At 39.4% G+C, this 25,889-nt stretch overlaps 1 long non-coding RNA gene across 3 annotated transcripts in view; it reads left to right on the top strand.

The window, feature by feature from the left end:
- Window positions 1–25,889, top strand: part of LOC102149605 (uncharacterized) — a 77,566-nt gene that overhangs the window by 36,255 nt on the left and 15,422 nt on the right. For all 3 annotated transcript variants that reach the window (XR_011437993.1, XR_011437992.1, XR_011437994.1), the window contains one exon: window positions 18,548–18,681. This is a non-coding gene — a long non-coding RNA (uncharacterized lncRNA). The remainder of the gene's footprint in view (window positions 1–18,547; window positions 18,682–25,889) is intronic.

Here is a 25,889-nt window from a genome sequence, read left to right as displayed (position 1 = left end):
AGTCATACTATCCTGAAAGTACACCCAGGTTTCTGGGGCAGGGTGATTGTTACTTACAGCATAACCTAAGACGAGAGACTCTGAGTTTATAACCCTTGGAATATCTCCATGGCCCCGGTTTCATCACACTTCGGAAACGTAAACACATACCTCTGGGGAGATAAATCTCTTACTATCTATTCACTTATCTTTTAAGTTTTAAGGCTTGCCCGCTAACCCAGGTCCCAGTAAAATTTGCCCAAAAGCTCCAACTGTGCAGAAGAATAAAAATATTCACTTGCTGATAGTGACATAGTAGGTACTCAATAAACTGTTAAATGTTTAACAAACTAAAAAAAAGAATAACTCTAACTCACTGATCTCAGCTGGGGCAGGGATCGGGGGCTTTGGCTGTGGGGTGGGGGAAAGTGTAGCAGAATCATCGGGGGGAATTTGTTTTATCAACGATGTCCTTCCCACCCCAAGATTCTCACACGCTCCTGTTGTTACTGTCATATTCCTTAGGGGAATCTTTCTGTGTGTGTATGTGGCCAAAAAAGATGAGAACCCCAACATAGCCCGTCCAGTGATGGAATCCCCTCTGTAGCTTTTCCCATTTAAGTAAATAATGGGACTGATTCTCTTGACACCTGATCCCAGGGCTGCTGTGTCCGTGTTTATGCTTATTTCAGCTGATTCTTCTATTTTGTGTTTACTTACATGGATTTGGGATTTGTTTGTTAAAAGATGTTTCTTTCTTTTGCTGATAGTTTGCCTTTTTTCAGAGAGGGTTTGAGGCAACTCTACAGCAAAAATATGTAAAACAAAATGGCACAGAAACAGGAAATCAGGACTGAGAAAAAGATTAAAATGTGTCGATAGATTTTAATTCAGATTTGCTTCTGGTTTTTTATTGTCACCTAAGGCAAAATGGCAAATATCATCAGTTATGTTCACGGTTCTTAACATTTTCGTGTAAGTCACAAACCCCTCTGATGAAATCTATGGATCTTCTTCTGAAAGAGTGGACACACACACAAAGTCAATTTTGCTAGAATTTGGGGCCCGTCCTTCCCCCACTGAGGATTGATGGAAACTTTTGTTATCAGAGAAGATGAAACACACCCCTTTGTTAGGAAGGGAAAAAATAGTGTTAATATTAGGTTCTAAAAAATTTATTTCTGTAATAAAATATGTCGGACATAAGGAAAAATAGACTAAACTATCAAAAACTCACCATCAGTTTTATATTATTTCCTTTCATTTTTTTTTAAGTAATAAAATGTCGTAGACAAAAGAGAAGCTTCCTGTTTAGCGTTTTTGGATCTCTTTTGCCCCTCTTGGTCCTTAGTAGAAACCACTATCCTGAATTTAGTGTTTACAATTCCACACACATTTTATACTTTTACTGCCTTTGTATACACCTGTCGCATTGTGTATATAACATTATTTTATGATCTCAAACTTTATATAAATATGTTCCTGTCTGTAGTCTTCTTCAACTTTTTTCACCTGTTTTTTTCTTTATTGTGGTAAAAAACACGTAACATGATATCTTCCTCCTTAACAAATTTCTACATGTGCAGTACATTATTGATAACTATATGCACAGTTTTGCACAGCAGATCTCTAGTACTTTTTATTTTCTTTGAACAGGGGTTTTTTAAAGTTTTATTTCATGCATTATTCACAACTCTGCAGTGGTTTCAGAAAGCCGATGTATATCCTGGACGCAAAGAAATGAAAAACCACAAAAACAAAGACATGGTTTTCGTATTGTTGATTGGGAGTTTAATACTATTGTGCATGGATTTCATCTTTTTTTTTTAATTGAGGTAACATTGGTTTATAACATTATATAAATTTCAGGTGCACATCATTATATTTCGATTTCTATGTAGATTACATCATGTTCACCACCGAGAGACTGATTGTCTCATCACCACACGCATGTGCCCTGTTGCCGCTTTCGCCCTCCTCCCTCCCACGTTCCCCTCTGGCAACCACCAATCCATTCTCTGTCTCTGTGTGATTGTTTGTTGTTTTTACCTTCTATTTATGAGTGAGATCATATAGTAGTTAATTCTGACAATTTCGCTTAGCATAATACCCTCAGGGTCCATCCATGTTGTCACAAATGGCCAGATTTCATTGTTTTTTATGAATGAGTAGTAGTCCATTGTGTATATATACCACAGCTTCTTTATCCATTCATCTCTTGATGGACACCTAGGTTGCTTCCAAGTCTTGGCTATTGTGAATAATGCTGCGATGAACATAGGGGTGCATGTATCTTTACGCATTCATGTTCTCATGTTCTTTGGATAAATGCCCAGCAGTGGAATAGCTGGATCATATGGTAGTTGTATTCTTAACATTTTGAGGAATCTCCATACTGTTTTCCTGTCATAGTGGCTACCCCAGTTTGTACTCCCACCAGCAGTGTATAAGAGTTCCCTTCTCTCCACATCCTCTCCAACACTTATTTCCTCTCTTGTTAATTATAGCCATTCTGACGGGAGTGAGGTGATATCTCGTTGTAGAGTTTCGATTTGCATTTCCCTGATAGTTAGTGATGTTGAACATCCTTTCATATGCCTCTTGACCATCTGTATATCTTCTTTGGAGAAATGTCTGTTCAGATCTTTTGCCTGTTTTTTAATTGGGTGATTAGTTTTTTTGTTGTTGAGATGTATGACTTCTTTATATATTTTGCGTATTAACCCCTTATCAGATATATAGTTTGCAAATATTTTCTCCAAATTGTTAGGTTGTCTTTTTGTTTTATTGATGTTTCCTTTGCTGTGCAGAAGCTTTTTAGTTTGATGTAGTCCCATTTGTTTATTTTTTCTATTGTTTCCCTTGCCCAGTCAGACATGGTACTTGAAAATATGCTGCTAAGACCGGTATCTAAGAGTGTACTGCCTATGTTTTCTTCTAGAATTTTTATGGTTTCGGGTCTTACACTCAAGTCTTTAATCCATTTTGAGTTAATTTTTGTGTATGGTGAAAGATAAATGTCTACTTTCATTCTTTTGCATGTGGCTGTCCAGTTTTCCCAACACCATTTATTGAAGAGACTTTCCTTTCTCCATTGTATATTCTTGGCTCCTTTGTCAAAAATTAGCTGTCCACAGATGTGTGGGTTTATTTGTGGCCTCTCAGTTCTGTTCCATTGATCTGTGTATCTGTTTTTGTGCCAGTACCATGCTGTTTTGGTTACTGTTGCTTTGTTGTATATTTTGAAATCAGGGAGTGTAATACCTCCAGCTTTGTTCTTTTTTCTCAAGATTCCTTTGGTTGTTTGGGGTCTTTTGTTGTTCTATGTAAATTTTAGGATTCTTTGTTCTATTTCTGTGGAAAACGTTGGAGCTTTCATAGGGATTTCATTGAATCTGTAGATTGCTTTAGGGAGTATGGACTCTTTAACTATGTTAATTCTTACAATCCAAGAGCATGGGATATCTTTCCATTTCTTTGCATCTTCCTCAATTTATTTCAACAATGTTTTATAGTTTTCAGTGTATGGATCTTTCACCTCTTTGGTTAAGTTTATTCCTAGATATTTTTTCTTTTTGTTCTAATTGTAAATGGGATTGCATTCTTAATTTCTCTTTCTACTACTTTGTTGTTAGTGTATAGAAATGTAACCGATTTTTGTATGTTGATTTTGTATTCTGCAACTGTATTGTATTCATTATTATTTCTTAAATTTTTTTGGTGGATTCTTTTGGGGTTTTCTACATGTAAAATCATGTCATCTTCAAATAGTGACAGTTTCACTTCTTCCTTTCCAGTTTGGATCCCTTTTATTCCTTTTTCTTGCCTGATTGCTTTGGGTGAAGGCTTCCAATATGTGTTAAATAAGAGTGGTGAAAGTGGGCATCCTCGTCTGGTTCTTGTTTTTAGAAGGATAGCTTTCAGTTTTTCTCTGTTGATATTAGCTGTGGGTTTGTCATATATGGCCTTTATTATGTTGAGGTACTTTCCTTCTATACCCATTTTAGTCAGAATTATCATCATAAATGGATACTATATCTTGTCAGATGCTTTCTCTGCATCTGTTGAGATGATCATGTCATTTTTATTCTTCATTATGTTAATGTAGTATATCACATTGATTGATTTGCGGATATTGAACCATCCCTGCATCCCTGAAATAAATCCCACTTGATCATGGTGTATGATCTCTTTAATGTATTGTATTCAATTTGCTAGTATTCTATTGAGGATTTTTGCATCAATGTTTATCAGTGACATTGGCCTGTAGTTTTCTCTTTTTGTATTGTTGTCTGGTTTTGGTATCAGGGTAATGTTGGATTCATAGAATGAGTTAGGAAGCTTCCTCTCCTCTTCACTTTTTTGGAAGAGTTTGAGAAGGACAGGTTTTAAGTCTTCTTTGAATGTTTTGTAGAATACACCAGGGAAGCCACCTGGTCCTGGACTTTTATTTTTTTGGGAAGTTTTTGATTACTGTTTCAATCTCCTTACTGGTGAGTGGTCTATTCAAATTCTGTTATTTCTTCTTGATTCAGTTTTAGAAGTTGTATGATTCTAAGAATTTATCCATTTCTTCTAGATTATCTAGTTTGTTGGCGTATAGCTTTTCATAGTATTCTCTTATAATCTTTTGTATTTCTGAGGTGTCCGGTGTAATTTCTCCTCTTTGATATGTAATTTTATTTATTTGAGTCTTCTCTCTTTTTTTCTTGGTGACAAACTAAGGGTTTGTCAATTTTGTTTATCTTTTCAAAGAACCAGCTCTCTGTTTCATTGATCTTTTTCCTATTGTTTTTATAGTCTCTATTCCACTTATTTCTCCTCTGGTTTTTATTATTTCCTTCCTTCTACTGATTTGGGGCTTTGTTCTTCTTTTCTCAGTTCCTTTGGGTACACTGTTAGATTGTTTATTTGAGATTTTTCTTGTTTGTTGAGGTAGGCCTGTATTGCTATAAACTTACCTCTTAGAACCACTTTTGCTATATCCCATAAATTTTGGCATGTCTTATTTTCATTTTCATTTATGTCCAGGTATTTTTTGACTTCTCCTTTGATTTCTTCATTGACTCAGTCGTTGTTCAGTAGCATTTTGTTTACTCTCCACATGTTTGTGGCTTTTCTGATTTCCTTTCTGTAGTTGATTTCTAGTTGCATACCATCGTGGTCAGAAAAGATGCCTGGTATTATTTCAGTCTTCTTAAATTTCTTGAGACTTGTTTGGTAGCCTAATATGTGATCTCTCCTGGAGAGTGCTCCATGTGCATTTGAAACGAATGTGCATTCTGTGGTTTTTGAGTGGAATGTTCTATAATATATCTACTAGGCCCATCTGGTCTAATGTGTCGTTTAAGGCTGCTGTTTCCTTATTAATCTTCTGTCTGGATGATCTGTCCATGGGTGTAAGTGGAGTGTTAAAGTCCCCTACTATTATTGTGTCACTGTCTATTTCTCCTTTTATGTCTGTTAATAATTGCTTTATATGTTTAGGTGCTTCTGTGTTGGGTGCATAGATATTTACAAGTGTAATATCCTCTTGTTGGATTTTTCCCTTTCTCATTATGTGGTGCCCTTCTTTGTCTATTGTTACAGTTTTTGTTTTAAAGTCTATTTTGTCTGATGTAAGTATTACTCCCACAGCTTTCTTTTCATTGCCGTTTACACGGAGTATCTTTTTCCATCCCTTCACTTTCAGTTTGCGAGTGTCTTTAGGTCTGAAATGTGTCTCTTGTATGCAGTGTATATATAGATCTTGGTTTTTTATCCAATTTGCCTCTCTGTCCCTTTTGATTGGAACATTTAGTCCATTGACATTTAAAGTAGCTACTGGTAAGTATGTATTTATTGCCATTTTGTTGCTTTTTTTCTGGGTGTTTTAGTAGTTCTTCTCTGTTCTTTTCTTCTCTTGCTCTCTTCCCTTGTGACTTGATAGCTTTCTTTAGTATTATATTTGGATTCCTTTCTCTTAATTTTTCATGTGTTTATTATAGGTTTATGGTTTGTGATCACCATGAGGTTCATATATAATACCTACATATATAGCAGTCTATGTTAAGTTGATGGTCTCTTTAGTTTGATGTCTTGTTGAAAGCTCTACTCTTTTACTGCCCTCCTCACACATTTTATGTTTTTGAGATCATATCCAACCTCCTTCTTTGTTTGTGTGTATCTGTTACCCTCTTATCCTGGAAATAGATAGTTTTAGTACTTTTGTCTTTTATCTTCATAAGTGGTTGATCTGCTACTTTTCCTGTATATATGTCTTTACCAGTGATTTTATTGTGCTTTTTTCTTTTTTGATAAGTATCTTATTCCTATCTGTGGTCTTCTCTTTTGCACTTAAATAAGTCCCTTTAGCATTTCATGTAAGGCTGATTTCTTGGTGATAAACTCCTTTAGTTTTTGCTTGTCTGGGAAACTCTTTATCTCTCCTTCTATTCTGAATGATAACGTTGCCAAGTAGAGTATTCTTGGCTGTAGGTTTTTTCCTTTCAGCACTTTAAATATAACATGCTTATAAGGTTTCTGATGAGAAGTCAGCTGATAGCCTTATGGGGTTTCCTTTGTATGTCACTTGTTGCCTTTGTCTTGCGGCTTTTAGGGTTCTCTCTTTTATCTTTAATTCTAGACACTTTAATTATAATGTGTCTTGGTGTGGGCCTCTTTGGGTTTATCTTGTTTGGTGATCTCTGTGCTTCCTCTACTTGGATGTCTGTTTCCTTCCTTAGGTTAGGAAAGTTTTCAGCTATTATTTCTTCAAATAGAGTCCCTGCCCCTTTGTCTGTCTTCTCCTTCTGGGACTCCTATAATACCGATGTTAGTGTGTTTGATGTCCCAGAGGTTGCTTAGAATGTCCTTTTTCTTTTTCTTTTTCTTTTCTTTTACCTTTCTTTTGTGTGTGAGGAAGATTGGCCCTGAGCTAACATCTTTTCCAGTTTTCCTCTATTTTATGTGGGATGTCACCAAAGCATGGCTTGATGAGTGGTGCTAGGTCCATGCCCGGATCCAAACCTGTGAACCCCAGGCCACGGAAGTGGAGTGCACGAACTAAACCACTACACCACAGGGCTGGCCCCTGTCTTCATTCTTTTTAGTTTTTTTTTCTTTGATCAGCTTGGGTGATTTCCTCTAGTCTTTCTTCCAGTGTGCTCATCTTTTCCTCTGTATCATCTACTCTGCTATTGAGTTTCTCTAGTGAATTTTTCATTTCCAGTACTAGAGTTTTCATTTCTGGTTGGTTCTTTTTTATATTTTCCAGTCGTTGGTTGAAGTTCTCACTGAGTTCATCCCTTGTTCTCCCAAGATCAGTGAGCATCATTATTACTTTTTGTTTGAACTCTTTGTCAGTAGATTGTTTATTTCTGTTTTGCTTAGTTCTTTTTCTGGGATTTTGTCTTGTTCCATTACTTGGAATGTATTCCTGTCTCCTCATTTTGCCTCTTTCTCTGTGCTTATATCTGTGTATTAGGTAGGACAGCTACATATCCAGATCTTGGAGAGGTGGCCTTATGTAAGAGATGCCTTATGAAGCCCAGCAGTGTGCTTCCCTCTTGTCACCAGTTCCTAATGTTCCAGAAGTGACCCCTGTGTGGCTACATGTGTCCTTCTGTTGTGGCAGGGTTGCTCTTGCTGCAGGTGCCTGGGGAGGCTAGGCTGTCCCCCTGGCTGGCCGGTTGTAATGCTGAGCTGCACATGGCTGCTATGGACCCTTCAGTCACTTTATGGGGCATGGGGAGCCCCAGCACAGTTGACTGCAAGGTCTAATAGCACATTACTGTTGTAGCTTTTCTGTTAAGTGAGTAGGCCTCCAGCATGGCTGGTTGCTAGGCTCAGGGGCTTACAATTGCTGTAGGTCTCTAGCCTGCAAGGCTGTTGTCAGCTCTCTCAGGATTGCAGCTGAGTGGGGCCAGCCCCAGGCATGGGAGCACCCGGTAGTTTCAGGCATTGGAAGGTGGGGCTGATCCCCTATGTGGCTGTTTGAGAAGTATAAGTCTGCTGCAGCTGACAAACCCCACTGTCCACAGGGCCACACATCCTGTCAACACAGTCCTGCCCCATGTACACACCCTGACCCACTGAAGTGGACCTAGTTGCCCCACTGCAGAGGCCCCATGGACTCCACCAATACCCCACACACTCCACATGCTTCTTGCACATGCCCTGCCCCACAGAGGGGGACCCACTCACCTGGCTGCAGAAATTCCAGGTACTCTGCCTGTACGGACCAACAAGTTGCCTGAGGGCTTGCTGTTGAGTGAGGCCAATCCCTAGGGCAGGCTGCCTGCCCTGGCTGGGTTGGATTAACTCAGTGGATGGGGCAGACCCTGGGCTAACAGGCCAGGGGAAGAAGTACAGTGTCATCTGCCGGTGTCTGGGTCAGCATACCTGTACTGGGTCACAGTAATGGCTGCCGCCAAGGTGTCAGTCCCTGGAGAGGTCTCACCTCTCACTGAGGTGCACCCAGAGCCTATCAGGTGAGTCTCTTTTCACCAAAGGACACTGCACCTTTCTTTCTGGTGATTTTAGGTTGCTTTCTGAAACAGGTGAATTTGCATGGGCTCTTTAAGAATAGGCTTTTTTCCCCTTGCATCCGATAGCTTTTTTGAGGGTATTCCCTGTTGTAGTTAATAGCCAGCAAAGCCAGATATTATGACACTCGTCTTGGTTGTGCTGAGTCCGAAAGCTGCTTACAGTGGTAACTCTCTGACACTCAGATCCCCCACTCCTCCAGGGAAGGCTTCATACGTTGGGATTGCTCCCTGCTGGTCGTGAAGCACCACAGCTTGCAAGGGTGGCTTTTTTTCCTCTCCAGAGAGGAATTTCTGCCTCTTCTACCTCGGTCAGCACTGTCCCTTGTTGTGGGGGTTCTTTTTATCGAGTTTTCAGTTCTCTCTCAGGGGTAATTGTTCCAAGAAGTTTGTAAATTTGTTGTGTCTGCGGGAGAAGGTGAGTTCAGAGTCCACCTATGCTGCCATCTTGACTGAACCCCTGTACTTTTTCATCTTACATGACTGAAACTTCTATACCCATTGAACAGCAACTCCCCGTTTCCCCTCCTCCCAGCCTCTGGCCATTGCCATTCTGCTCTCTGCTTCTGTGAGTTTGACTTCTCTAGCTACTTCTCATAAATGGAGCCATGCAGTATTTGTACTTCTGTGATTGGCTTATTTTATTTAGTGTAATGTTCTCAAGATTCATCCTTGTTATCGCATGTGACAGGGTTTCCTTCTTTTTGTGGCTGAATAATATTCCACTGTATGTATGTACCACATTTTCTTTATCCATTCATCTGTACATGGACATTTAGGTTGTTTCCACCTCTTGGCTATTGTGAATAATGCTGCAATGAACATGGGAGTGCAGATGTCTCTACGAGATCTTGATTTCAATTCTTTTAAATAAATAGCCAGAGGTGAAATTCCTGGGTCATTCAGTAGTTCTATTTTTAATCTTTTGAGGAGCTGCTGTACTGTTCTCCACAACAGCTATACCATTTTACATTCCCACCAACAATGCACGAGGATTCCAGTTTTTCCACATACGTGCCAACACTTTCCTTTTTTTTTTTCTTAAAATAATGGCCATCTCAACAGGTATGAGGTAATACTTCATTGTGGTTTTGATTTACATTTGCCTCATGGTTAGTGATGTTCAGCATCTTTTCATATACTTGTTGGCCATTTATATGTCTTCTTTGGGCAAAAGTCTATTCAGATCCTTTGCCCATTTTTTAATTGAGGGTTACTTGATTTTTGCTATTGAGTTGTAGAATTTCCTTATATATTTTGGCTATTAACCTCTGATCAGATATATATATATTTGCAAATATTTCCTCCCATTCTGTGGGTTGCCTTTTTCACTCTGTTGATTATTTCTTTGATGCTGTGCAGAAGTTAACATTGTGGGTGATGGTTTTTTTTTTTTTTAACATTTATCTATCTTTGATATTTGTAGTTGTCCCTGATTCTTTTAAATATAATAGTATAGTATTTCATTATAAGACTATAGTATCACCATATGTTTATCCATTCTCCTGTTGCTTCATGTTTGAGTTGTTGCCACTTTTTTGCTATTTAAGCAGTGCTAACAAACATTCTTATATATGCTTCCTTATGTACGTGTGCCAGTTTCTCTAGTGTACATATTTGGGAGTGAAACTGCTTGGCTGTAGATATGAGCATCTTCACCTTTATTAGATATTGTCAAATTGCTCTCCATAGTGGTTGTATCAGTTCAACTCTCTTTCATTACTGTATCGTATTTTACCAGTCTGATGTGAAATGGTACCTCATTGTGGTGTTAAATTGCAATTGTATTGAGTTTGAAAATCTTATGTTTATTTTCCACTCAGATTTCCTTTTCTACTAATTGGCTGCCCACAATTTTTTTCTTTCTTTCAATTCACTTGTTTCTGTTTACTTATTGATTTTTAGGAGTTCTTCATGTATTCTGTAAATTAGCACTTTGTTGGTTATTAATACCTTCTCCCAGTCCATGGATTGGCTTTTCATTTTGTTTAAAGAATCTTCTGTTATTTATAATTTAAAAAAATTTTAACATAATATTTACCAGTCTTTTACTTTATAATTTCTACTTTTTACATCTTATTTTTAAAATCCTTCACTACCCCAAGGATGTTTTTCCCCTAAAAGTTTTATTTTCACAATTAAGTCTTACTATTAGCCTAAAAATGTTTCTCATGGTGTGAAACATGGATTTAACCTTATTTTCTTACAGCTAACCTATGTCTCAGAACTGTTGATCAATTTTCCATCCTTTCCCCACTGATTTGTAGTATTCCTGCTAGTTTATATCACAATTTCCAAACATACATGAGTCTTTTTTTTCTGGGTGCTCTGTTGCTTTTCATTCATCTGTACCATTTTATTTACCATGATTTAAAAGAAGTCTTCACATTTTGGAGGGCAAGTTGCCTAACTGTTTCGTTACTCAAATTTGTCAAAGCTATTCTTTGCTCTTTTTTCTTATGAATTTTAGGATCAACTTACCATGGTCCATAAAAGACCCTATAAGGGAGTTTTATTAGAATCATGTTGAGTTCCATTTCAATTTAGGGATATTTGTTAGGTCGTCCTTCCGCAAACATGGTATATTTTTCCATTTACTCAGCTCTGTAATTTTTTCCATAAAGCTCTTGAAGATTTTTTGTTGGATTTATTGCTTGAAAGCTTATAGCTTTTAGTTGACATTTTGAATGGTAGGTTTTCCTATTAAAATTACGAAGTCGTGTTTTTTGGCTTATAGGAATTATACTAACTTTTGTATATTGATCTTATATTTATCAACATTGATGTACTTATTATTAGCATGATAGCTTTCCTTCATAATTCTCTATATAAATAATTATCACTTGGAGATAAGGACAGTTTTGTCACTTCATTTAAATTTTTATCTTATTTCTATATTTGTATTACATTGACTAGGACTTCTACGTTATTGAGTGGAAGTGATGATCCTAGTCATCTTGGTCTCATTTCCTGGCTTTTAAATGAAATACTTCCATTATTTAATCATTAAATATGATTTTGTTATAGGTTTTTTGATGAAGTTGAGGAAGTTCTTTTCTATACTTGATATGCTAGGATTGTTATTTTTTTAATCATGAAGGTGGGTAAAGAATTCACAAAACCATTTCTTATTCTCTAAGGACAAATATGACCTTGGATGAACTTTCTACTCAGTTCCTCTGATTCCTGATAAAAGTGGAAAGTCAGCCATGTTACGAGGCAATATTGCCTTTGGTAAAAGTGCTCTTTATTTGGTAAACGTATTTGGACTGGGAAGAACGACAGATGAACTCTAAATTCTTGGTTAGAAGCAGTAGCTCTGAACTTCCCTGGGAGCACTTTTCAGAGAGGAGTATGAGCTTCATGGGGTCCTGGAAGCGGTGGCTGGGACCATCATATGAGATCTTGGTTTCTATTTGGGACATAAGGCTTCTTCTAAACGAGAATGACTCTGCACCCACCCTGTGATTCTCATTTCCTTGCACCTGAGCTGTCATCTGAGTGCCAAGGAGAATAGCTCCTGGATGGCCATGGGGACTCCTGGGAATGCTCTTCCCACGAAGAGAAACACCTGAAACTGCTCTGCCGGCATGCTGTGTTTTCTTCTGCTGCTTTCTGAGTAGATGGCTGCTGTGTGTGGCCTTTGGTAATTAGGTAGCTCAGAACATGTAGTTGGAAGTCTCACGTGGGCATTGCACAGTGCATCCAAACAAAATACAGAAATAAAGGGTTTCCTGGGACCAATCTAAGTTTATAACTTTCATTTATAACCTTCAATTTCTAATTTTTACCTATTGGAAAACTCATATTCTCATTGACTATAATATTACAAGTTTGAACTTATAAAATAAATATATGCAATACACTTTTTATTTTTTTATGTGTTAGATTCCATATATGTTTGCCAACCCAAAAATGGTTCTGCTACTAAAAAAAAGTTTGATAACTAATGTTTTAGACCTTTGTGGTCCGATGGGTAGATACTTGCTCTGTTCATGTGGCTATCAAAGTTATGTATGTCTTGTACGTTTTACATTTTACAGCTTTTCTTGCTTCTGAAAACACTTAATCTTAGACATTTCAGGCCAAAAGGTAAAATAACTTTATAAAAAATAAAACCAACTTCACCTAAAAGAGGTTGAAGGATTGAGTACTCCCCATGTGTCGGTGTGGAGCAGATTCGGGTGATATATTTGATTTTATGTTTTCTACTTGCTCAAGTGAGAAAAAGAAACAGAATTGTATCGTTTTCATGTACTGACAACCGGAAGCATATAAACATCTGCAGAAACCAAACATTTCCTGGAACTAAAGTCGAGCAGAAATTTATCACGTGAATCTTTGTTTAAAGAACCTAGCGAAAAATATCTTTAACCACAGTTATGTAAAGGGTCCGGGAGCGCAGCGCGTGCGAATCAGGGTCTGCAGGGGGCAGCGTCTCCGGAGGCTGCGGGACCGCGCTGGGAGGTGCGTGCGCCGGCGCGGGGGCCCTGGATGCCGGGGCCGGGGTGCGGGGGCCGGGGCGCGGGGGCCGGGATGCCGGGGCCGGGGTGCGGGGCGCCCCGCGCTGCTGTTCTGAAGTCGTGACAGAGACACTATGCTTAGAAACTCATGGTTGTTTTCTCTAAAATATTAGGCGTCGCCAGTCTGGTTTTTGCTTAGGTGCGGATTTTATTCTGTTCGTCTTCAAGTCCTCTTAGCCTGCCCTAGAGATATTTTATTTTGTAGGTTAATGCGAATCTTTTAAACGTTGAAGGAAGCAAACAACATTTTCCATGGAATTTTAAGAGCCGGCCTTGTATTTTTGCCCATTTGGAAATCTAGTTCACTTCAGAGTGAAGGACAACAATGGAATCTTTTTTTTCCCCAAGGAACTTGTGCTCATTAATATGTTTTCATAACATAGTTATTTAAGACTTCACGACTTACCTGATGTGGAGGAAACAGCCTTTGCCTGAAATATTTGAGGGTCAAATATAATGAATTATCCATCTTTTCCGTGCAAAACTTCAGTATGATCATCATAATGCAATTTCTTTTAAGAATGAGTGTGTCCCTTGGGCCTACTAAGGTGAGTTAACTGAAAAATTTAAAAACACTTTAGCCTGTCCTGTAGATTTCAGATTGATCTTTACATATTTCCCAGATACAACAGTTTTAATATAGCTGTTAATTATTAGCTGCTCATTTTGGTAAAAACTGACCCAGAATTTCTTCCTCTTAAGGCTCTGTCACACCTAGCTAGCTTGCAAGAGGATGTGGTACTGGGATTTTGGAGGTGTCTTGGGGGTTTTGAAGTCTGGTGCTGTATAGCTACCCTACAAGGCTGTTACAGGGATTACATATGATTGTGTGGATAAAATGCCTGGCACGTAGTAGGTATTTTCTAAATGTTAGTTCCTCATCCTCCCATGTTATTGATGAAGGCCATACGTACAGTCCTTGTGGAATTTTTATACTAGGTTATATATATATGTTTTAGGCATGTTGGGATCTATCCTGATTTGAGCAGTGTTGTTTTATATTGAAACTTAAGAAAAGCACTAATAATGTATGCTGAAAGTGTATAGTTTCTCATTAAATTATAGGTTGATGATAATTCAGGAAATAATGCAAACGGTTTTGAATTTCTTGGTGAAATGAGACAAGGTTTAACAGTGTCCAAGAGTAGAATAATGGTATCAGAATTCAACTTGCTCCAGTTTTGTCTGTGAAATTTAGTTCAGCACACAAAGATATTGCGTTGATAAAATGTTTTCATGTTGAGTCCACTAAGAGCTCCACAAGTGAAGGCTTGGAGTCCGGGGGTGAGAGATGGAAGTCTTGCAGGCCGGTGCCGCCCGGGAGAGCCAGGAAGTCTTGGAAGACAGGCTGACTTGTGAAAAGGATCTTGAAAGCATTTGGCTGTAGGCTGAGAAATGCCTTTGGGAGAGTTAAAGCAATTCATAGATAAATGCCAGAGAAGTTGGAGAAGAACCGTGTAACCTTGTAAAAGAAAGCAGCCGCAACTAGACTGGCAGTCACTCTTCTTAATGCTGTTTCAGCACCTGCATGCCTGCAAGGTCTTCCTACAGATAGCGCAGCAGATAACGCACTAGTGAGAGCTGCAGGCTGCCTCTGTCCTGACGGTGCTCGCAGGCAAAGCATTCGTAAATAAACACATACCTCCCCAAGGGATGACGCAGTTGGGGAGTTGCCGTATTAATTGAGGGAGTTTGGTATTGATAATTGAGACCCATTGTCATATTTCAAAATGTTCTACTTAACTCTTAAAGTTAGTAACGTTCATATAATATAGGAAAACTAAAATTTCAGTGGAAGACATGGTCATCAACGATGAAATTCTATTAAGATGGTGTGTGCAAGTTCCTGGGCAAAATCTAACTGTAGCTGCATGGCCCGTGCTCTCCAAGCGCTTTGTGTTAAGAATAGTAGGGTCTGGCGATTTAGTAAATTGCCTACCCGTGATATTATTTTCAACCTTTTATTTATTCAGTAAATATATATTGGGGACCAGGCGTTTTTCTTGCCACCGAAGGGATACAGTATTGAACAACACAAAAATTTCCTCCCTTAAGGAACTTAAATTCTACAGGAGGAAGAGAATAAAGCGGGAGGGAGGTACCTGGTGAGGGTAATATGAATGAATATAAACAAATAAAAGTAAATCAGGGTCAGTGGAGTAGAAAGGGGAATGGTGGTGATGAGGTGCGGTATGAAATAGAGTGGCCAGGGAAGCCTCCCTGACGGGGACACTTGAGTAAAGGTCTAAGTAGACGAGGGAGCGTGCCATGAAAATGTCCGTGAAGAAGCACATTCTGTGCAGAGGGAACAGCAAGTGTGAAGACCCGGGCATGAGTGTGTCCACATCCTCAGGGAGCAGCAAAGAGGGACAGTGGGACGAGAGTGCGGTGAGCAAGGGAGAGACAGGGAGCAGATGAAGCAAGAGAGGTTACCTGGGGCTGCTTATGGACCTTGTAGTTCATTGTGGTGGCTTTTACTCTGAATGAGAAAGGAGACAATTAGTAGGTTTTGAGCAGAGAAGTGGCATGATCTGATTTTTTTTGTTTTAATCAATATGACTCTGGCCTTTTGTTTTGAAAGCTGTGTGGCGAGGCAAGGGAAGAAGCAGCTGGGAGGCTGTTGCAGGAATGCAGATGGAGGGGCTGGAGGCTCAGATGGCAGTAGTGGTGGTGGCAGTAGGGAGAAGTACAGTCGGCCATCTGCATCTGTGGGTCCCACCAGCCGCGGACCATGTGGTTGGTGGAATCTGCGGATGCGCCTAAGGGGGCTTGAGCCATCCACAGATTTGGGTATCCATGGGGGTCCTGGAACGAATCCCCCGTGGATATTGAGGGACAACTCTAGGTAGAATTTAGATATGTCTTTAAGATAGAGCCAGCAGGATTTGCTGATGGATTGCGTATGAGGTGTGAGGGAAAGAGAAAAGTCAGGGACGGCTTGGAGGACTGACCTATCATTCACTGAGGTGGAGAATTCTGTAGTAGCATCACTCATGGGGGCGGGAAGCCAAGAGCTTGGCATGGGGTGACGTTATGTGTGAAATGTCTGTTAAACATCTAAGGGGGAGACGTCAAGTAGGCAGCTGAAAATATGATCCTTGAGTTCAGGGAAGAGGTTCAGGCTCTGATCAGGTTCAGGGTCTTATCAGTGGTGTTTAAAGTGATGAGACGCATTGAGATGACCCAGGGGAGGGAGATAGAGAACCAGATTGAGAACTGAGAGCCCTGGGTGGTTGGGATAACGAGGAGAGCCCTAGGAAGGAATGTCCAGTGAAGTAGGGGGAGAGTTAGGGGAATGTGGTGTCCTGGAAACCAAGCAAAGACAGTGTTTAAAGAAGGAGGGAAGTGATCAGCTCTGTGAAATACCACTGAGAGGTCCTTAAGTCAGATGAGGTACAGCAAGGTGGAAATTGACTGTTAGAAATGGTCTCTGCTGCTCTTTTACTCAAGTGCCCTTGAATGAATTCAGCTAACCTTTCTCTGGGGATGACAGTAGTACCTGCCTCATAGGGTGGGTGTGATGAGCTGTTTAAATGAATGAGACAGTTTGTTTAAAGTACCTGCCTCGGTACCTGGCTATTGGATAGTTCAACATAGAAGTCGTCGGTGGCTTTCACAAGCTCAGTTGCAGTGGAGCAGTGAGGACAAAAGTCTGATTAGAATGGGGTCAGGTGAGAGTGGGAGGAAAGAACTGGAGAGAGCTGACAGAGACAGCTCTTTTGAGTATTCTTATAAAATTGGATTAGAGAAATGGGGAGTTTATTTACAGAATGTGGGGGTCAAGAGAAAGGTCCTTCTTTTTCTCTCATTCTCCCCCTTTTTTTCTTCTCTTTTTCTTTTTCTTTCTCTCTCTTTCCTTCTCTCTTCCAGGTTGGGAGAAGGTATAGACTGTTTATAGGCTGATGAGAACCATCCTGTATAGAAGGGAAAATGGCCGATGTAGTTGGATTTTGGATTGTGAGATGTTGGGTCACAGAGAACAAGTTGATTGAAATGACTAGATTGTCCTTTGACTCATCCTCTCCTTCTCAGGCCTTCATTCATTCATTTATTTGCCAAATATTTATTGAAGGTTCACAAGGTGCCAAGGACCGAGCTAGGTGCTGGGTAAAGAATGATGAGGGAGGGGAGAATCCAGCAGGAATGATCCTACACGCGCACGAAGGGTTTACTGTCTGGAGAAGATAGTCTTTCTTAGGAGACACGAATAAGTAAATATAGATTTGGATGAATGCTTCACTGGAAAAGTGCAGAGTACTTTGAGAGAGAGAAGACCATGGTGTACTTTAGATTGGGGGCGTTAGAAAACCTCTCAGAAACCAAAGGTGCCCACGACTGAGAGGAAGAGTGTCTGAGCACAGGAAACCCAGCGTGCAGAGGCCAGAACCGGGGAAAACCTCATACCTTTGAGGATTTGAGATGTGACCAGTGTAGCCTGAGAGGGAGGAAGGGGCCTGTGGTGCATAGCTTTGGAGCCATGCTAAGATTTGGGGTTATATCCTAGGAGCAGTGGGAAGCCACGGGAAAGTTTTAGGAAGTGACATGATGGGGTTTGCATCAGGGAAAAAAACTACGTGTGCTGCAGTGTGTCGTGGTGAGTGGATGGGAGGGGGCATGAGTGGGAAAAAAGAACACCAATTCAGGCAAAAAGATAGTATCTGTGAAAATATTTAGACCGAAATATTTACATTTTTGGTAGGAGAAAAATAGAATTGAGAATATCCTCTATTTAGCAGAATTTGCTTGAGCATACCAGGCTTCTCAGCAGCTGTGAAAAGAGCATTTTCTTGTTAAAAATAATATTGATACAGAAGAGTCACATGAAGATGTCAGTGACTTCAGATTATTTAACATAAAAGGAAACTTTGAAAACGATTGTGGCAACTTTGTGAAAAATTAAAAATAAGACCATATCAACCTTTTTTTTCCAGAAAAAATACCAGTGACACCGTATTAGAAACAGAATCTATTTTAAAAACAGATGAAAGTATACGAGCAAGAATAATCAATCTGCTTATGACATTTTAAGTGTTTATAGGCCATTAGTAAACCTTCAGATTTTTTCTTGAATGTAGTGGATGTACATTAATTTTATTTCTTTAGAACAGAAACTAATATAATGAAAGCAGTTTATTGGTTAATAAATATTTTGAAAGTTCCCCTTATCACTTTCAGAAGTGTCTTAGTTCATAGGATAAATGATAAGGTTAGAGATGGAGGATTTCTATCTGTTGAAGGGTCAGTCTGGTAAAAAGGGATCAAATTTAGCACAAGATGTGTATTTTATTGTGCTATATAAGCTTCTTCCCAAAGAGATTTCTTAAAACAGAAGGGCAATTTTAATACCAAGTATTGTCATCTCAGGTCACCCACAACTCCAGGGCCATGAATTAACTTGTTCTGAGCCCTCACTTAAACAAAAAAAGAAAGAAAAGAAGAAACTAAAGTTATTCCCTATCTGGACAGTCCACTGGTGGGAGTCCTGTCTTGGTTGTAACGCCAGTTTTCTTTCTCACACAGGCACCTTATTCACACTGTTCAGGGTTAGAAGAGATGGAGTACTTTACCATCTGGAGTTTCTCTGCCTCGTTGATGATGGAAGCGCAAACCTGCCGGTTTATAGGAGATGATAGATAACACCTTGTAACGTCTGAGTAAGTAGATGCTGCTGTGAGCTTTGTTTTACTGCTTTAAAAAAAGAGTAACATGTTATATAACTTGAAAGTTTTAAAATATTATGCATTTTAACTGGTTCTTTAAATTTTTTTGTTGAATAATGATGACAGTTACCATCATTCCAGTAAGTGAATATTTATAATAATGGCATTCTGGAAGAAATTAATACGTTGATAAAAAAAAAAACTTAATGAAAACATTTTCCATGCATAATACTTTAGCTTTTAAGAAACATAGTGAAGACTTAAATTTATGTATTAAAAATTTAAAAGCATTTTCCTTGTTGCTTTATTTCACTTTTATAATATGAAATGAAAATTATTGGTAAGGCAATTGTTATGAGTTTTTTAAATGCGACCATATCTATACAAAAAAATTGTCTTTTAACACAGAATGTGTTTTGGTTAACTTGAAATAAATACTGGTTTGTTTAGTGGAAACAGAATTTTAATAGTTCTTTCTATTTGTAAGTGATGATTTTTTCCTACTAATGCAGATAAGAACACAGACTCTCCATGGATTTAACTTTGTTTCTTAATTGAAGAGACTAGGAAAGAACGGCATTCCTTCTTTCTAATCAAAACATCTCAATGAAATTTAAAGAGTTCAGCCAGTTATCTTGATGTAAATTGTTTCTCAGAATGAAAGCTATTATTCTTGTTACATCCATTGAAACTGTTTTGACAAAACTCAGAAACCACGAGATTGTACAAGGGCCTTGTTTTAGAATGCTAAGTTAAAAACAAGTAATGAATATACGAGAAGTTTCCCAGTACATTGGGGTTATTTAATTTTGGACTGTATCTGTGCTGTCCAATATGATAGCCGCTGGCCATATATAACTGATGACAATTGAAATGTGGCTCGTCTCAGTTGAGATGAGCTGTGCATAAAATACACACCACCTCTCAGCGACTTAGTGTGAAAAAAAGACTGTAAAATATTTTATTAACTTTTGTATGAGTCACATGAAATAATATTTTAGATGTATTGGGTTAAATTAAATTAAAATTAATTTCACTTGTTTTCTTTTACATTTTTATGTGACTAATAGACAATTTTAAATTACTTTTGGCTTGTATTTCTAATGGATAGAACTGGGCCATATTATCATATACGATCAGTATTCTTAGTCATCCATTACTCAGCGTTCTGTAGGCCTTGAACCTTCTGGTCTGTGTATGGATGAATTAATATAATTCTGTATTGTTTTAAGAATATGGTTTTTGGATTCATCAAATCTTTATTGAGTGCCTACCGTGTTCTAGGTGATGGTGATACAGTAGTGTGCAGAATAAAATTTCCTGCTGTCAGGGAGTTGACATTCTATTGGAGAGACAGACTAAAAACAAATAAATAAGTAAAATATATAATCTGTTAGAGGGCAGTAAGCACTTTGGAGAAAATGCAAGAGAGGGGTTCAGCTGTAAATAGAACGTTCAGAGAAGGCCTCACTGAAAATGTGGTATTTGAGCAAAGATTTGAAGAAGGTGAGAGAAAGAGCCCCATAGATATTGGGGGGAAGAGTGTTCTAAGCAGAGGGAATAGCAAATGCAGAGGCCGTGAGGTAGGAGCATCCTTGGCTGGTTTGACTGGTAGAAGGAGGTAGGTGATTGGGTGGAGTGGAGTGAGTGATGGGGAGAGAAGGAGAAAGGTAATGGATGGTCACATCGTGTGAGCATTGATTATTGTAAGGATTTAGCTTTGAGTGAGATGAAAAGGAATTGGTGGGCTTTGAGAAGAGAAGTGACATGATCTTTCTCTTGAAGCTGCTGTGATTAGAATGCTCTGGGGTGAGGGTGGGACCTTTGCAAGGGTGGAAGCAGAGAGACCCAATTTAAGGCTACTGCAGAGGCTCGGGTGGGAGATGATGGTGCCTGAGCTCATAAACAAGGGAAGTGATGAGCAGTGATGGAATTCTATTATATGTTGTTGTGAAATTGGATACGGAGTCAGAGAGCAAGAGACATGTCAAGGATGGCTCAGCTTTCTGCCTGAATAACTGGAGAATGGATATGCCTTTTGCTGAGATGGACAGGATGTGGGAGGGATAGATTTGGGGCAGCACAAGGAGCCCAGTTTTGGACACATTAAGTTTGAGACGCCTCTTCAGACAACTAAGTGGAAAGGTCAAATAGGCAGAGTCTGGAGTTCTGTGCTCCGTTCCGAAGAGGCAAATTTGAAGTCATTAGCATTTACTTGTTATTTAAAGCCCTAAGAAGAGTAGATAGAAAAGATGAGAGGGCTAGGACCTGAGCCATGGGCCACTGCAACATTTGGAGGTTGGGAGATGAGATGGATTCAGCAAGAGGGACTGAGGAATGGACTGTGAGGTGGAAAGTGGAGTATTCTAGTCACCAAGGGAAGAAACTGTTTGAGAGAAGCAGGAGTAAGGAGCCTTGTCACATGCTGCTGATGGGTTAGGTAAGATGTGAGCTGAAAATCCATCCCTGGATTTAGCAACCAGGAGGTTCCATTGGTGCCCTTGACAAGAGTGTTTCAGTGAAGCGCTGGAGACAAAAGCCTGAGTGGAACAGATCCAAGGGCGGATTGAAGGAAATGAACTGAAAAGAATGAGTGTAGACCTTCTTTTGAGGAACTGTGGAATCAAGAGGGCTCAGGGAAGTTTTTGGTTTTAGGTTTCTAGATGACAGAGATTACAACATTATTTCTCCCAATGCATGTGGTGAAGAGATTTCGAGTTATTCTTCTGAAATGACCCAACAGATTTGTGACATGTGGCAAGACCACCCCCTTGTGCGTGTGTATGTAGGGAGGGTTCGTGTTTCCCTCCTAGGAGGATTTCATAGAATGGTGTTCTGTAAAGTGTGTGTTTGTGTGTGCGCACACGAGCGCGGGCACATGTGCACCCCGAGAGCTTGGCATCGATTATGTTAAAGGTTGCTTTTGCGATTGTTATGAAATGGAGCTTCATTTCTTCTTGTTGAGGCTCTGCATTCACTTTCCGATAACTAAAATTTTTAAGGAAACAAATGTTAGACAAGTTCTCCTCAACTGAAAGTGTTGAGAAAGCTAGTATTTGAGGGTAATTTCTTTTCCTTACCTTTAAGGAGGTTACCAAAGCACTGGAAGAAATTGAGGCAGAGACATGCCCAAGGTCACAAGATGAAACATTGCCAGGATAACTGGATCCGAGATCTGATCTAGTAACTACGTGAAACACTTAATCCCTCTGTATATGCGTTCCAACAGGTATAAAAAGAGGATAATATTTGCTCTACTTGCTATGTGAGATTTTTGTGAAGATCAAATGAGACAGTAGGTGAAAGAGTTTTCAGCAACTATAAAGCATTCTATCAATATTAAGCAATAATGTTCAAAGCAAGTTAGGCTTGAGGATTTTGTGACAGTATTTGGAATAAGTGGAGAAAAAATGGAATGTGACAAACTCTTGAGTTGCGAATAATACATAGTAGTATTAATAGAATCTTCAAGAATTTGCTTTTTTGCTTATGTCGAGCTTTGTTAATAACAGCACGGAATCTATCCTATGTGGGCCATCAGAGGGTTTTGTGGTCAAGAGCCATGGCTGAGAGCCAATCAGTCAATCAGTTTATCCCCTAGGAACCTCAACATTCCTGAACATTTGACTATTTTGGTACTTTAATGTAATGTTAGTTTGCTGATGCTCTGTGGAGCAGGCACTTTCTTAATGGAAAATATTCAAGTTATGACGGTAAATTTTATATCAGACTTGAGAGCATTTGTATAGTTGATACTTGGAGTGGAATCATACTTTATTTTTGTAAGAGATTATGTTATGGGAAATCGAGAAATTAAAAATGGGTAGCCAAGATCACTCCCGTTCATGATGAGGTAAAATGGATGAGTGATTCTCCTTCTCAGTAAAACAAGTGTAAAACTAGACAAGATTGACAAAAACAATAATTTCGAGCACTGGAAATTGGCCAAGAAGGCAGATGATAAAGATGGTGGAGCTGTGGGTAGGAAGAGTGGGAGTTGGCGGCCTTCTTGCCTGGGGCCTCCATTCTGTCCTCCCACTCCCTATCTTGGTTGGTGAGAGCTGCAGTGTTACCAGCTTATGGTTTTTTCTAGAAGTGATGGACTCATTTTGGTGTGGAGGTCAGGGTTAGGGGTAAAAAACCCACAGCTTTGCTGGCTAAAAGTGGCATACTCAGTTCATACAGGGCAAGGAAAACCTACATCGTTGCTACCCAGTGTGCAGCCCTGGTTTGGGGCCATCAGCCAGAAATTTAACGGGGAGATCCTGGAAAGGAGAGAGGCGTAGAAGGGCCAAGGCAGCTCTCCACATGTCTGTGGCTGACTGCTGATCTCTGCAACCCAGGGGCCAGTTACTCAAGAGAGCCCAGCCAAAAGTAAAAGCCAAGGCAGACTCCTCGAGAGCTGGGTGCGACTTGGAATGTCCTTAAGCCCACATGCAGCTGCATCAGGGGAGGGTGGAAGGCTTACAGGTGCAAGGTGTTAGGGTACCACCTCTGCCCAAGTCACTGGCTGACTATGAAGACACAGAAGTAACCACTAGGGACCCGGGCCAGAAAACAGAAATAAGAATTTTTAAAAGAAAGCAAAGACATCAGGGGCTGCACTTCATGGGAGAAACAGAGTCTACAAATTAAATTCAAGCAAATTACTAAAAGAACGATCATCTCTTAGAAAACTGAGGTCTTTCAACTGATGAGTGGATGCGAAATGTGATAGGTCCGTATAATAGAATATGATTTGGCAATAAAAAGGAATGAAGTACTGATGGAGGCTACAAAATGGATGAACCTTGAAAACATTATGCTAAGTGAAAGAAGATAATTACAAAAGACCACATAGTATATGATTCCATCTATGTGAAATGTCGAGAATAGACAAATCCATTCATAGTAGCGTCAAAAAGACCAAAATACTTAGGAATAAGTTTAACAAGAGAAGTGTAAGTCCTGTACACTGAAAACTACAAAATTTTGCTGAGAGAAATTAAAATATACCTAATAAGTGGGAATATTTACCATGTTTACAGATTGGAAGATGCAATATTGTTAATGTGTCGGTTTTCCCCAAACTGATCTATAGATTCAACAGAGTCATTGTCAAAATCTCAGAAGTACCATTCTGTCTGATTCCGTTCAGGTGAAATTCCAGAAAATGCAAATTAATCTATGGTGACAGAGAGAGCAGATCATTAGTTGCCTGAGCATGGCTGGGAGGATGGATGGGAGGGAGAAAAGAATTCCAAAGGGAGGGGCACATTGAAACACTGGGGGTGATATATACATTCATTATCTTGATTATACATGATAGTTTCATGGGTGTATACATATGTCAAAATTCATCAAATTGTACACTTTATATGCATGCAATTTATTGTATATCAATTACACCTCAGTGAGGTTATTTGTAAAATTTGTGCTCATTCAAAACCCAAACAAATGGTCTTAGCAGCATTATTCACGATTGATAAAAAACTAGAAATAATCCAAATTCAAGTGGTGAATGAATAAACAAAATGGAATATTATTCAGCCATGAAAAAGAAAGAAGTACTAATTTGTGGTACTGATACATACAACAACATGGGTGAACCTCAAGAACATTATGCCAAAGGAAAGAAGCCAGAAACCAAGGACTATATATTGTATGATACTATTTACATGAAATTTTTAGAAAAGGCAAAACCATAGATCAGATCAGTAGTTGCCTGGGGCCAGAGGTGGGAGCAGACATTGGCTGTAAACAGGTAACAAGGGAACTGTCCAGGTGATGGAAGTGGTCTTGGTAATAGTTGTGCAATTGTATAAATTTACTAAAACTCACCTAAATGTACACTTAAAATGGATGCCTTCCATGGCATGTAAATTATACTTCAATAAAGCTGTTGAAAAATAGATAGCCGCTCAAAACTTTAAATTCTCCATAAGATGACCGTTCAAGAAATTGGACTATATTGCTGATTTCACTGTAGTATATTGCTTTGGAATACTTTGGGGAGACCTACTGAATTACTGTTTTATGTCAAATGCTCTTTTATGAATTGTCTTTCCCAGAATTTAGTGACTAGTAACAGCTGTTTTTCCCTGGCATGTGAACATTGGTTTAGAATATTGGTTTTACATTTAATAACTATTAACACTCCCCCCCCCCCCCCCCCGCCAAAGAAATGGTAGTTTCCTAGATGAGTATTCTACTTGTGTAAAGTAGTTCAAGCATGCGGTGGTAAGTTTTCTTCCACCTCAGTTCTTCAGGAAGGAAACTGACGATGGCTTTTAACATCTTTGCGTTTTTTAGATACAGAAAAGCACGCCTTTCTAGGGCTTGGGCCTCTACCCACCTGTCCCCAGCCCTGTATGCGTGGAGACATTAGGTAGTCTGGCTGTGAGATCCTTTGGGGCCGAAATAGAGTGCAACCAGGAGAAGCTCTTCTGCAGCACTTTCCAGCCGGGTCTGGCCATGTCCTGCCTCAGGCTAGGCGTCAGGACCTCTGGGGTTAGTGACTTCCCGCCTTTGCTCCTGCATGTCCTCCTGTGTAAAACAGGAGATTGAATTTTACTTCCTTAGATAAAAGTGGGTGTCTTTCAGGTAGAAAATTACCTAATTTTAATGACAAATCAACAACCCTAGAATATTTTGCCCATGATTCTTCCTAAGTGTATGCAAATAGAAAAAAATTATTTTGGAAACAGCCAGTTCTTGGAGTGAAATTCTTTGTCATTTTTCCAAATAAAGTGCCAGCTATTTAACCAGATTCCGCTTTTTCTCCTTTTCCCTTCCCCCAAAGCAAATCCTTTATTCGGCTAAGATCTGTGGGACCACTCCTATTTGTCAGGCACTCTGAAACTGACATACCTACAAGAATAAAAGAAATGTTGTGTTGACGGGGGGGGGATGTAGGGGTGTGGGGTGGGAGGGTGGGCTGTACCTAAGCTGCCTCAGTAGGGACGGGGGCCTATAAGAGGGGATGGAAGGAGAGAATGGAAGAGAGCTGAGTTTTGAAGGTTGAATAGGACTTGGCTGTTATCCAGGTTGGGGGGAAGTTGATGAAGACTTTAAAGCTGTGGCTTTGGGTTTAAAGAACAGAGAATAGAGTCAAGAGATGCAGTGAGTGGGAGTGACGTGACTGGCAGAATATGAAGAATATGGGAGAAAAAGAGTCAAGGAACTAGTTCACCTTTCACCATGGGCACCTCAGCAAGTGGTGG

This window comes from Equus caballus, chromosome 4 (genome assembly GCF_041296265.1).
Source record: "Equus caballus isolate H_3958 breed thoroughbred chromosome 4, TB-T2T, whole genome shotgun sequence".
NCBI lineage: Eukaryota > Metazoa > Chordata > Mammalia > Perissodactyla > Equidae > Equus > Equus caballus.
The sequence above is the reverse complement of the archived record's forward strand: the minus strand, read 5'-3'. Positions and strand labels throughout refer to the sequence as shown.